The sequence below is a fragment of the Protopterus annectens genome, chromosome 2.part1 (assembly GCF_019279795.1).
Source record: "Protopterus annectens isolate FY-2018-M chromosome 2.part1, PAN1.0, whole genome shotgun sequence".
NCBI classification, from domain to species: Eukaryota; Metazoa; Chordata; order Ceratodontiformes; family Protopteridae; genus Protopterus; species Protopterus annectens.
The window spans coordinates 567,519,896-567,532,496 of NC_056729.1; the positions used below are offsets into that span (position 1 = coordinate 567,519,896).

The following is a 12,601-nucleotide window of genomic DNA, read 5'->3' on the forward strand; positions in this document are numbered from 1 at the left end:
AATCCTTCAGATCAGGTCTCTATTTCTTCTGATTTCTGTTCTGATCAGGAATTATCATTACCTCCCTATGAGGATTCTGATGCTGAGGAGTCTATTCCATCTGCATCTCCTCCTGAGGATTATTCATTTGGAGAAACCTTGCATACTTTGAGGGAGCATTTTCACTGGGAGAGTCAAGACTTCTCAGAATCAAAAAAAAGGCTCAGGGATTTCCTTCTCCCTCAGCACAAGCCTTTAGCCATTCCCCCTGTTTTAGACATTGTGGATGATGTGTTTTCGGAGTCCAGCCTGACCCCTGACTCCTTACCTCCGGCTCCCAGTAAGCCTGGCAGGTATTACAGGGGTCTCTGACTCTCATAAATTTTTATTTAAAAACCCTGCTGCTGATCCTGAAACTACTTTACATGGTCCAAAGGGAGTTAAGGCCTCAACAGCAAAAAACCCTACCCCCTCCGGCAGAGATTCGAGGGCATTAGAAAGATGGGGAAAAAAGGTTTATACGTCTGCAACCTTGGGAATCAGGGCCTTAAACTGTCAATTTCATATGCTTAAGTACCAACAACATGTTATGGGATTATTGAAGCAGAAAATGATGTTTGTTTCAGAATTTGTAGAAATTAAAGAATTGCAGGACTTATTGCATGCAGCTGAACAAGTTGGAAAGCATACTTTGCAATGTGGTTTTGATTTCTTAGAGGCCTCTTGCAGGGCTGCAGTTACTGGATCGGTGATTAGGAGGCATGCCTGGTTAAAGGAACAAAATTTGCTTGATCATGTTAAAGCTAAATTGCTAGATGCACCTTTACAGCATGATTCTCTGTTTGGTATTAAGGCAGAAGAGGTTTTAAAGAAAATGGAAGACAAAGCTAAGTCTATGCAAACTGTTAGACTTCTTACAAGTGCAGCCACCAAGATTCAGTAGACACTGGCCTATAAAAAATTGGTCCTTTCCTGTGTCAGACAGAGCTCAAAGGGGCAAATCCAGACGCCCTAAGGGTTCCAGATACCAGGCGCAAGATTCATACAGGTCAAATCAGTGGGGCCCTTCCACCTCCAAAACTGGAGGAGATAAAGCGCAAACCTACAGAAAGCAATCCCAATGACTTCCCTCTGCCTGCACCAAGCACTTATCTTTTGGCAGCACCCATAGGGGGAATATTAGCACTTTTTGCTCAAAATTGGCAGTTAATAACCCCGGACAAGTGGGTACTAAACATCGTATCACAGGGATACAGATTCCATTTCCACACTCTGCCTGTGGCAAATATTTAGCCAGATCTGCCAAAAAATCCATAGGCAGAGTCACAGAAACAGGTCACGTCCCTCATGGATATGGGGGCCATTCAGACAGTGCCAGAAGAAGTAAAAGGACAAGGTTTGTACTCAAGACTGTTCTTGGTACCCAGAAAGGACAAAGCCTGGTGGCCAGTACTGGATTTATCGATTTTTTAACACATTCCTGGACATTTCAAAATTCAAAATGCTGACTTTGTAGCAGCTTCTGCCCATGCTGTGCAAGAATGCCTGGCTGGTGACTTTAGACCTAAAAGAGGCATACCTGCATGTCCCAATAAGACAATCGTGCAGTTAGGTACCTCAGATTCAAGGCTGGCTTAATGCATTACCAATTCTCTGCACTGCCCTTTGGCTTATCTGCTGCGCCCAGGGTCTTTACAAAGTGCCTGGCACCAGTAATTGCATTTTGCAGACAAAAAAGTATACAAATATACCCTTACTTGACGACTGTCTCATTCAGGCAGAGAACAAGGACACTCTTCTTCGACACCTGGCATTTGTGAAAAGACTTCTAACATGCCTAGGGTACACAAACGAAAAGAAATCACAACTGGTGCCCTCTCAAAAGATAACATTCCTGGGTGCAAGCTTGAATATAACTGCCCAAATGGCTTGCCTCACGCCAGGCAAGCAAAGGCAACTGACTGCTTACTTCAAACTAATGGCATCAAAAACCCAGTCTTCTGCAAGACGCGTTCTGCAGGCTCTGGGCTTCATGGCATCCTGCATCCTACTGATTCCATATGCAAGACTGCATATGAGGAAACTTCAGTGGTACCTAAAAAGTTTATGGAGTCAACATTCACACCATCTGGAAACGATGATTCCTCTCATTCCCTGCATGCGACAGGAGTTTCTATGGTGGGCAAAGGCATGTCACCAAAACATGGGACAGCCATTCACTCTACCCCCTGCCAGCCAAACCATTACAACAGATGCATCAGATTATGCCTGGGGGACCCACATGGCAGGAAGATGCATTCAGGGTATATGGTCACCAAAACAAATGCATCTACATATCAACCAGAAAGAGATGCTAGCTGTTCAAAATGACCTAACAGCCTTCAAGGACATACTTCATCCAAGACAACTACTGATAAAGACAGACAACACTACAGTCATGTGGTATATAAACAAACAAGGGGGGCACACACTCATACCCACTATGCAGATTAGCCATGGGACTGTGGGACACAGCTTTGACCTACCAGATACATCTTCAAGCTCAATTCCTGCCAGGAAAACAAAAACACTCTGGCAGACGATTTAAGCAGAAACCTTATGGATCCTCACAAGTGGAAACTAAATCCACAAGTCTTCAGCATGATAACAGAGAAATGGGAGAGCCCGGACATAGATCTGTTTGCCTCTCTTCAAAATTATCAATTGAAAAAATTCTCACCTAGGTCTCATCACAGACAAGCATGGAAAGTGGACTCCCTGTCCTTCAGTTGGAAAAACCTATCAGTTTATGCCTTTCCGCCTCTGCCTCTTCTTCCCAAGGTCCTCCTAAAAGTCAGACAAGAGAAATCAAAGATGATACTGATTGCCCCAGACTGGCCCCACCAATACTGGTACCCAATCCTAAGGAGCTTGTCTCAATACCCAGCTTGGACCTTGCCTCAAAGACCACAACTACTGTCCCAGCAAAACAATCAGATCCTGCACAATCAACTACAGACCCTGAACCTGGCATCATGGCTGATCATGTAGCCATACAAACAACTCCTCTCAGTAAAGCTGTGATTGATGTCATTTTGGAAGCCAGAAGGCCTAGTACTATAAAGTCTTATGCTGCCAAATGGAAGAGATTCTGTGCTTGGAATCAAGCACAAGGAACTGATACAGCAGAACCAAATATTCCTCAGATATTGCAGTACTTAACTGAGATGCTTGACAAAGGCTTATCTTTGTCATCAATTAAAATCCATGCCTCTGCCATTTCGGCTCATTACAATACAGAGCCACCAATCTTTTCTCATCCTTTACTAAAGCAGTATCTTAGAGGAGCCAAAAATGTAAGGCGGCCTTGATGATCACCACTGCCTGCATGGGACCTCAACTATGTGTTGGAAAAACTCACCCTGCCTCCATTTGAACAAGCTGCTACTGCTGATATAAAGTTCTTATCATGGAAAATAGCTCTGCTACTAGCAATTACTTCAGCAAGAAGAGTTTCAGAGCTACATGCCCTCATGGCTGTAGAGCCTTTTATTATATTTCACTCAGACAGGGTATCTCTGAGGACAAATCCTACTTTTATGCCTAAGGTGGCTTCCAGTGTGGCTCTTAACCAAACAATTCATCTGCTAACCTTTTTATCCATGTCCGCGGAACAAGTGGGAAAAAATTCTGCATTCCTTGGATGTACACAGACAGCTAAGATTCTACTTAAGCAGGACTAAAGCTCTAAGAAAAACTGAGCAATTACTAGTGACATATGCTGCAGGATCAGAAGGCAAGGCAATATCAAAGCAGACAATTTCAAAGTAGATAAGCCACTGCATCCGTTTCTGCTACTTACACCATGGTAAACCTGTGCCCAAGGGCATTAGGTCTCATTCCACCAGAGCTGCAGCTACTTCAGCAGCCTTTCTAAGGGGAGTACCAACCAAAGACATTGTAGAGGCTGCTACTTGGAGTTCTGTTCACACCTTTACAAAGCATTGTCATTTGCCTCTTTACTCTAAATCCAGGGCAGGCTTTGCCACTGCAGTTCTGCAGGGCCTTATAGCTGCTCCTAATGCTGTTTAGCTCCATCCTCCCAACCATAGCTTTGGGAGTCTACCCAAATGTAATGACTGCAACAGTGAAACACGAAGAACATAGTACAGTTGTGTACACTTACCATAAATGTAGATGTTCGAGTGTATTCACTGTTGCAGTCCAGGTTACCCTCCTACCATCCCCCTGACATCCTGGAGTTTATCTTTCCTTCATCTTCTACAACCTATGTGGTGTATTTGCTTGTAGATGAAGGTAAAAGTTTATATTGATGCATGTATATATATTTTTGCTACCTTTTTGGGGGCACGTGACATCGGGGGCAAGAAAAACTAAAGAAAATGGCATCGGCTGCATGTTTTATACCCCTGACGTCATGGAAGAGGAGGCGGCAACTGATGCAGGACCCAAGACTTTGGAATTCAAGCTGACTGAGGGCAACCTGGCAGCAGATTACCCAAATTTAATGACTGCAACAGTGAATACACTCGAACATCTACATTTATGGTAAGTGTATACAACTGTACTTTATATCTGGCTATAAAATTATGGAAAACAGAGGAGCTAAGCATTCAGCTCTGTAGTTGCTCTAATGCAGAACATGATTTAGTCATGTTGCTGTTAAGGTGGAAAACACGATTTACTGATGTGGAGTATAGTAAACCTGGTAAGTTAAAATTGCACACATTGAGGCCACATAGCATTTTGTGAAATTATCCATGTTTCAATAATGCACAGGTTGAATTAAAAAGCAAAATATTTGACATTAAGAGGTAAATATGGCATATTGCTTTGGCTTTGCCAACATTGGTAGTCTGATGTTAAATACTTTGAGGGTTTTTCTGAGACCTTAAACATAATCAAAGATTGATTGCTGTAACTGGAAGAGTTTTCTTAGTCATGACTGGCACTTTGAGTATGGTGGTCTTTGCAGGAAGAGTGAAAGATGAGATGTAGTGGGCTTGTACCAGATTATCTTCGTTTCATTGTTGTAGTCATTAAAAATATTTGAGTTGTCTGCCTTCAGGTCGCCCTCAGCCGGCCTGAATACCAGAGTCTTGGATTCCTGCATCGGATGCTGTTTCTTCTTCCATGACATCAGGTCGTCAGGGGTATAAAATATGCAGCTGACGCCATTACGTCAGTCTTTCTTGACATGCGATACCCGAAGCAGAAGCAGTTCGCAAGTGCCGGTCGGCCGACTCCTGAAATTTTCTTTTTCGAATTTCAAAACTGAAGTCTTCAAAAAAGATAAGTACCCTGTTGGGGATCTTTTTTCTTGCTCCAACAAATGTCAGTAAAAGTCAGCAATTGTCTTACCTGTGGAAAGCAAATACCTTGCTTAGGACCAGACCACTACGTCCCTCGTTGTCGTTTTTTTTTTTTTGCCTTATTCAACCCCTCAAACTATTCGTTGTCTGGCTATCTTTGCAGCAAATTATTTTGGTACTCTGTATCAGTACTCTGAAATGACTATGGAACCTGTGGATGTCTCTAACTTGGCTAGGTCCTGAGCCGCTGTGCAGGCACCGGCTTCTGAGGGTGCATTCAGGCCTACAGACTTGCATTTTAAACCAACGCCATCTTCTTCATCCAGGCCTAAAACTCGATCCGTGCCTAGAAAACAGACTATCAAACCGCATGCTCTGGCCCTCATGCCTAAAAAACAAATGCTTTGAATGGCCGAAGACCTTGTTACATTAATTAGGGGAATCCAGCCTTTCCCCTCTGAGTCCTAGAACTGAATTTCCTTCTGATTCTTCTGATCAGGATTCTGGTATTTCTGTTCCTTCTGATGACCAGGATTTGCCCTTATCTACCTATGAGGATTAGGATTCAGAGGATTCCATTCCCTTTGCTTCCCCTACAGAAGATTTTTCTTTTGGTGAAACCTTGCACACTCTTAGGGAGCATTTCCTCTGGGAAAGCCAAGATTACTCTGACTCCAAAAAGAGGCTTAGGGAATTCTTACTCCTTCCTCAACACAGGCCTTTAGCTATCCCTCCTGTTCTGGACATTGTAGATGATGCTTTCTTGGACTCTAGCCTTTCCCCAGACACTTTACCTCCAGCTCCCAGAAAACCTGACTGGTATTAGAGTACCTGACTCTCTCAAGTTCCTGTTCAAGAATCCTACTGTGGATCAAGAGACCATTTCCCAAGGACCAAAAGGCATTAAGGCTATTGCTGCCAAAAATCCTACCCCTTCTGATAGAGATTCTAGAGCCCTGGACAGATGGGGTAAGAAGGTATACACTTCTGCTAATTTGGCCATTAGGGATTTAAATTGCCAGTTTCATATGTTAACGTACCAGCAGCATATTATGGGACTTATTAAAAAGAAAATTGTTGATTCCTGACTGTGCTGAACACACAGAATTACAGGATTTAAGGTATTCTGCAGAACTAGTTGGTAAACATACTTTGCAATGTGGTTTTGACACTCTAGAAGCATCTTGCAAGGGCTGCTGTCACTAGGTCTGTACTTAGAAGGCATGCTTGGCTTAAGGAGCAAAACTTGCCAGATCGTGTTAAAGCTAAATTACTGGATGCTCCCTTAAACCAAGACCACCTGTTTGGCAACAAAGCAGTTGTTGTCCTTAAAAGGATGGAGGAAAAAGCTTAATCTATGCAAACTGTTAAAGATTTCCTACAAGTACAGCCTCCCAGATTTAGTAGGCATTGGCCTTCAAAGAATTGGTCCTTTCCAGCCTCTTCCAGGCCTTCTCAGTCCAAACCCAGGAACAGCAGACTACCCGGATTACAGTCTCAGCCTGCGCACAGGCCTAAGCAGTGAGGGGCTCCCACTTTCAAAGCAGGGAGTACTAAGCCACCCCATACGGAAAAATGGCACAATGACTTACCCTGAGCCCCTTCCAAGCCCTGCTCAACTGCCTGCTCCCTTAGGAGGAAAACTCGCCCTGCATGCAAAAAACTTTGAAGTTATTACCCAGGACAAAAGGGTTTTAAATAGTTTCCCAAGGATACAAATTCCACTTCCACACACTACCAACCCCAAATCAAAAAATCAAAAAACATACACGAGTGAAACCACCACGAAAAAATACTGCTGTATAAAAGTCCAACTGATTTATTAAATAAAAAGAACAGATGAGCGCTTTCGCGTACCAACCAGTACGCTTCTTCAGATCTTAACATCTAAATTTATAAAATCACTTTTATACAAAGGCTCATACTCAAAAATGATCAATTAACCAATCAATTTAACAATTAGACAATTAAACAATTAAATAATCAGTGCAATACAATAAAGTATACCAGCTTCCTGATAGGCTCTGTGAGCTCTACGAGTAGAAAGCACAAAAAGAATGAGACATACCAAAAAAACCTATTCCTCCAAATAACTGTGCATTCCACAGAATGGTGGAATCAAATAAAATGGGGAAATGACAATACTTTAAAATCACCTGACACCCATCACACTACATTATGCTTATTAATAGGGCAAATACTGATATTTTAATTATAAGTAAATATATTTATATAAAGTGTAAAAACCTTCATTTATTACTACGTGCTTCAAGTATGGGCTTAATATTTATGGACTGATTAAGACCAGATGATAAATGTGCTCTCAGTTTAAAAATCCACTGTAGCTCCAAAGTCTCCAAATAATTCATATTACTACCCACTTTTCTCCTAGGAGTTAACTAATTGTAACACTCTAAATCTAAAATCATGTCCCTCGTTTAACGTCTGGCTAAAGCATTCTGTTGGTTAGACTTTTTGATTTCATAAGAATGATTATACATCCTATCCTTCAGCCTTCTCTTTGTTAAACCAACATAGAACGCTTCACATCGTACGCATGTAGCTAAATACATGAGGTTAGTACTGTTGCAAGAAGCAAAAAATCTAGGTTCAAAAACATAATCAGTATCCGGATGCATGAATACTTGTGCCAGTAATCAAACCACACATATTGCACTTCTTGCAAGGATATGTACCCATTCTCATTTTATCTGAGTATTGTTTTACTTAACTCTGTTCATGTTCAATACAAAGTAGCTGCTTCAGATTTTTACTGTTTCTATAAGTAAAACGGGGTGTATGTCTGCAATATGTGGATCTATTGTTAAAACATGCCAATTTTTTCTTATAATCCTTGTTGTTTCTTTATTATCGTTATTGAATCTAGTAATAAAAAGTTAATCTCATATCATTCATCTCCTTGGTAGCTGATGTAAGACTCTTAAAGCCAATGTACCCTTTTCTACCTATATTAGTGTTATTATTGTTATTTTTGTTTTTATTTAATATCAAATTCCTAATATCTTTCACCATGCCTCTATCATAGCCTCTCTCAACGAAGAGGCATTCCATTATATCAGCCTGTTTCTCTAATTCGTGGCTCACTTTACATAGCCTAATGAGTCTCATGAACTTTGCTCCTAACTATGTTGGGGAATATATGGCAGGGATGCATGCTGCTAAACTGAAGCAGAGTGTTTTTCCAGCATGGTTTCCTGTATAAAGAGGTTAAAACCTTACCATGTCTATCTATGCTTATGTTGATATCTAGAAAACTAATCACTTCACTAGAACAATCCATCGTGAATCTCAGAAAGCTGGTCGTGGACTCTAGCTAACAGATGAAATCCTTTAATTCATCTACAGTTCCATTCCAAAAAATAAGGATATCATCCACAAACCTTCTGTAAAGCAGAACTTTATCATAGTATTTACTATTAAAAAGGTGGTTCTTTTCCCAGTAGTAAACTACCAGGTTAGCATACGTATTACCCTACCAACCCCCAAAAGTTGGCCAGACCTACCCCCAAATCAGTGGGCGGAGGCCCAACAGCAGGTTTTCTCTCTCCTGAGTATCAGGGCTATTCAGCCTGTCCCAGCAGAACAAAGGGGACAAGGATTTTATTCAAGACTTTTCCTGGTACCCAGTAAAGACTGCTCCTGGCGTCCTATCTTGGACCTGTCTATTCTAAACACCTTCCTGGTAATCCCAAAATTCAAAATGCTAACACTTCAACAGCTGCTTCCTATGCTAGGCAAAGATGCCTGGTTGGCAACCTTAGTCTTAAAGGAAGGTTACCTGCACATCCCAATAAGGGAATCTTGCAGGAAATACCTACACTTCAGGGCAGGCTCCATGCACTGTCAGTTCTGTGCACTTCCCTTTGGCTTATCTGCTCACCCAGGGTATTCACAAAGCGTCTATCTCCAGCCATTGCATTTTGCAGGCAGAGAAACATTCAGATATACCCATACTTGGATGATTGTCTCATTCAGGCAGAAAGCCAGGACTTGCTATTAAAACATCTGGCATTCGTAAAGAAACTTCTAACCTCACTGGGGTACACCATAAACGAAAAAAATCTCACCTAGTACCCTGCCAACAGATTGTATTCCTGGGAGCAAGCTTGAACACAACTTCCCAGATAGCTTTTCTCACTCCAGAGAAACAAGTTTATTTGACAACCTACGTCAAACCTTTGGCCACAAAGCCCCAGCTATCGCAAGGAAAATTCTGCAAGGCCTGGGGTTCATGGCCTCTTGAATTCTACTAATTCCATATACAAGACTGCATATGAGGAAACTACAATGGTATCTAAAAAGCCTATGGAGTCAACATTCTCAGGATCTGGAATCAGTGATTCATATCATTCCTTGTATAAAGGCAGTTCCTTTAGTGGGCAGAGGCCTGATACCACAACAAGGGGCTCCCTTTCACTCTACCCCCTGCCACCCAAACCCTAACAGACTCATCAGACTATGCATGGGGGGCTCACTTGGCAGGGCAATGCATTCGGGGCAAATGGAACCAGAGATAGATGCACCTGCATATCAACCAAAAAGAAATGTTAGCTGTACAAAATGTTAGCTGTACAAAATTCCCCTACAACCTTCAAAGACCACATCCTTCCAGGACAATTATTGGTAAAGGCAGACAACGCCACAGTTATGTGGTACATAAGCTGGGGGGAACTGACTCGTACCCTCTCTGCAGACAAGCCATGACTCTGTCGAACACAGCCTTGAGCTGCCAAGTGCACCTACAAGCTCATTTCCTGCCAGGCAAGCTAAATTCACTGGCAGACGACCCAAGTAGAAATCTCATGGACCCACGTGAATGGAAACTGGAACCAAAAATATTCAACCTCTTGAGGAACAGATGGGGGGACTCCAGATGTAGACATGTTTGCCTCCCCACAGAACTGCCAAATGGACAAATTCTGCACAAGGACTTCCCACAGTCAAGCTTGGAAAGTGGATGTTCTGTCCTTTACCTGGGAAAGCCTCTATGTTTGTGCCTTTCCCCCTCTGCCACTCCTCTCGAAGGTTCTGCTAAAGATCAAACAGGACAAGCCAAGGACAGTACTGATTGCAGCAGACTGGCCACACCAGCACTGGTGCCCCCTCTTGCACAGTATGACACTGCTGGAACCATGGCACCTGCCTCAGACCCCTTCCCTGCTGTCCCAGCAGGTGGGCCTGATTCTGCACCCTCAGCTTCAAACCGTGAACCTTGCAGCCTGGCTAATTCCTTGAGCTCTCCAATAGCATCCCTCAGTAAGCAGGTGCTAGATGTTATTCTGGGGGCAAGGAGGCCTAGTACTAGAAGATCCTATGCTGAAAAGTGGAAAAGATAGTGTTCCTGGAGCCAGACTCGGGGGATGGGCACAACGGTGCCCAGCTTACCTCATATTCTTCAGTACTTAACAGAAATGCTCCACAAGGGCCTATCCTTCTCGTCGGTTAAAATTCATGCCTCTGCCATTTCAGCACATTATAATACTGAGCCCTCCCCTCTTCTCTCACCCTCTGCTAAAGCAATTCCTTAGAGGGGCCAACAACTTAAGAACCCCCAAGAGAGCCCCTGCTCCAGCCTGGGACCTTAACTTTGTATTAGAAAATGTCACACTCCCTCCCTTTGAGCCAGCTGCAACTGCAGAGTTGAAATTCCTTTCCTGGAAGATAACCTTCCCTCTAGCCGTCACTTCAGCAAGAAGAATGTCTGAATTACAGGCCCTCATAGCAGTGGAACCTTTTGTTATTTTCCATACAGACAGGTTTTCCCTCAGGACCAATCCTTCCTTTATGCCCAAGGCGGTGTCTAGTGTGGCCCTAAATCAGTCCATTCATTTGCCTACCTTTTTCCCTAATCTACAAACAAAGGAGAATGAATACTGCACTCTTTGGACATGCACAGACAACTTAGATTTTATTTGGACATTACTAAGCCTTTCAGAAAATCTGAACAACTGCTAGTTGGCTTTGCTGCAGGGGCAGAGGGGAAGGCCATTTCAAAGCAAACCATTTTTGAATGGATAGCCTATTGCATTCATTTCTGCTATAAGCACCATGGAAAACCTACCCCACAGGGGATATGATTGCATTCCACCAGGGCTGCATCTACCTCTGCATCCTTTCTCAGAGGAGTCCCTACCAGGAACATCCTAGAAGCTGCTACCTGGAGCTCTCTACATACCTTCACCAAGCACTACCACATGCCTTTTTTGTCTAAATCCAGAGCTGTTTTTTCCACTGCAGTCTTGCAGGGCTTAATAGCTGGCTCTAAAGCTCTCTGACTTCCTCCTCCCTTCCTTAGCTTTGGGAATCAACCCAAATGTGATGACTGCAACAGTGAAACATGAAAGACATAGTACAGTTGTTTACACTTAACATAAATGTAGATGTTTGAGTGTATTCACTGTAGCAGTCCTAGTTACCCTCCCTCCAGCCCCCTGACTTCTCTTGTCTCTACCTTTTCTTCTTGTTTAGTGTATTTGTTTTCTGATGTATTTTGCTTTTTGTTGGAGGTGTACCATAACATATTGCTTCCCATTGTGCGGGCACCTGACATCTGGTGCAAGAAAGACGTAATGGCGTCTGCTGCATGTTTTATACACCTGACGTCATGGAAGAAGAGAGCATCTGACGCAGGAATCAGACTCTGGTATTCAGGCCGGCTGAGGGCTACCTGCAGGCAGATAACCCAAATGTGATGACTGCAACAGTGAATACACTCGAACATCTACATTTATGGTAAGTGTACACAACTGTACTTTTTGCTTGTAGTGTTCTAACAAAATATTGAAAGCTAGAAAAAATTTGGCAAAGAAATGGCAGTAACCCCTTGTTTCTTGTTGGTTAGCCTGATTTTATGGACTGTCTTGGAAGCAGTGGCATAATGCATATCAAAACATGTTAGAATAAAATGAGCTATGCATGTTTAATCCTGATCTGGAACAACATACTGTTAAGCATTCTGCCTTTAGAAGTGAATAGTAAAAGATAATATAGCTCTGTCAAAGTAGATAAGTTGATTAAAAGAAGTATTGTATTTAGAATGGTGTCAGTAGGGTGCATAAATGGATTTAAAAAAATGTATTAAAGAAATCTTGGGGAGTCTAGGTGGAGTTTTCACTACTAGATTATCATAGTGTAATGGATATAGGTGACTTTTTGATTTTTTGGGGGAGAGGTCCTGGAGCAGCATATTCATGAGTAAGGTGACATGATGAATTGTAAAAGGTAATCATTAAAAAGGAGTTCCAGGTAATGGTACCTGTGGATGAGAAAAGGATCTTTGTAAGAAACTA

General features: G+C 42.5%; 1 protein-coding gene across 1 annotated transcript in view; it reads left to right on the forward strand.

Annotated features, from left to right (window-relative positions):
- KDM3A (lysine demethylase 3A) overlaps positions 1–12,601 on the forward strand; it is a 2,231,127-nt gene that overhangs the window by 1,547,013 nt on the left and 671,513 nt on the right. The gene's annotated exons all lie outside the window — the stretch shown is intronic.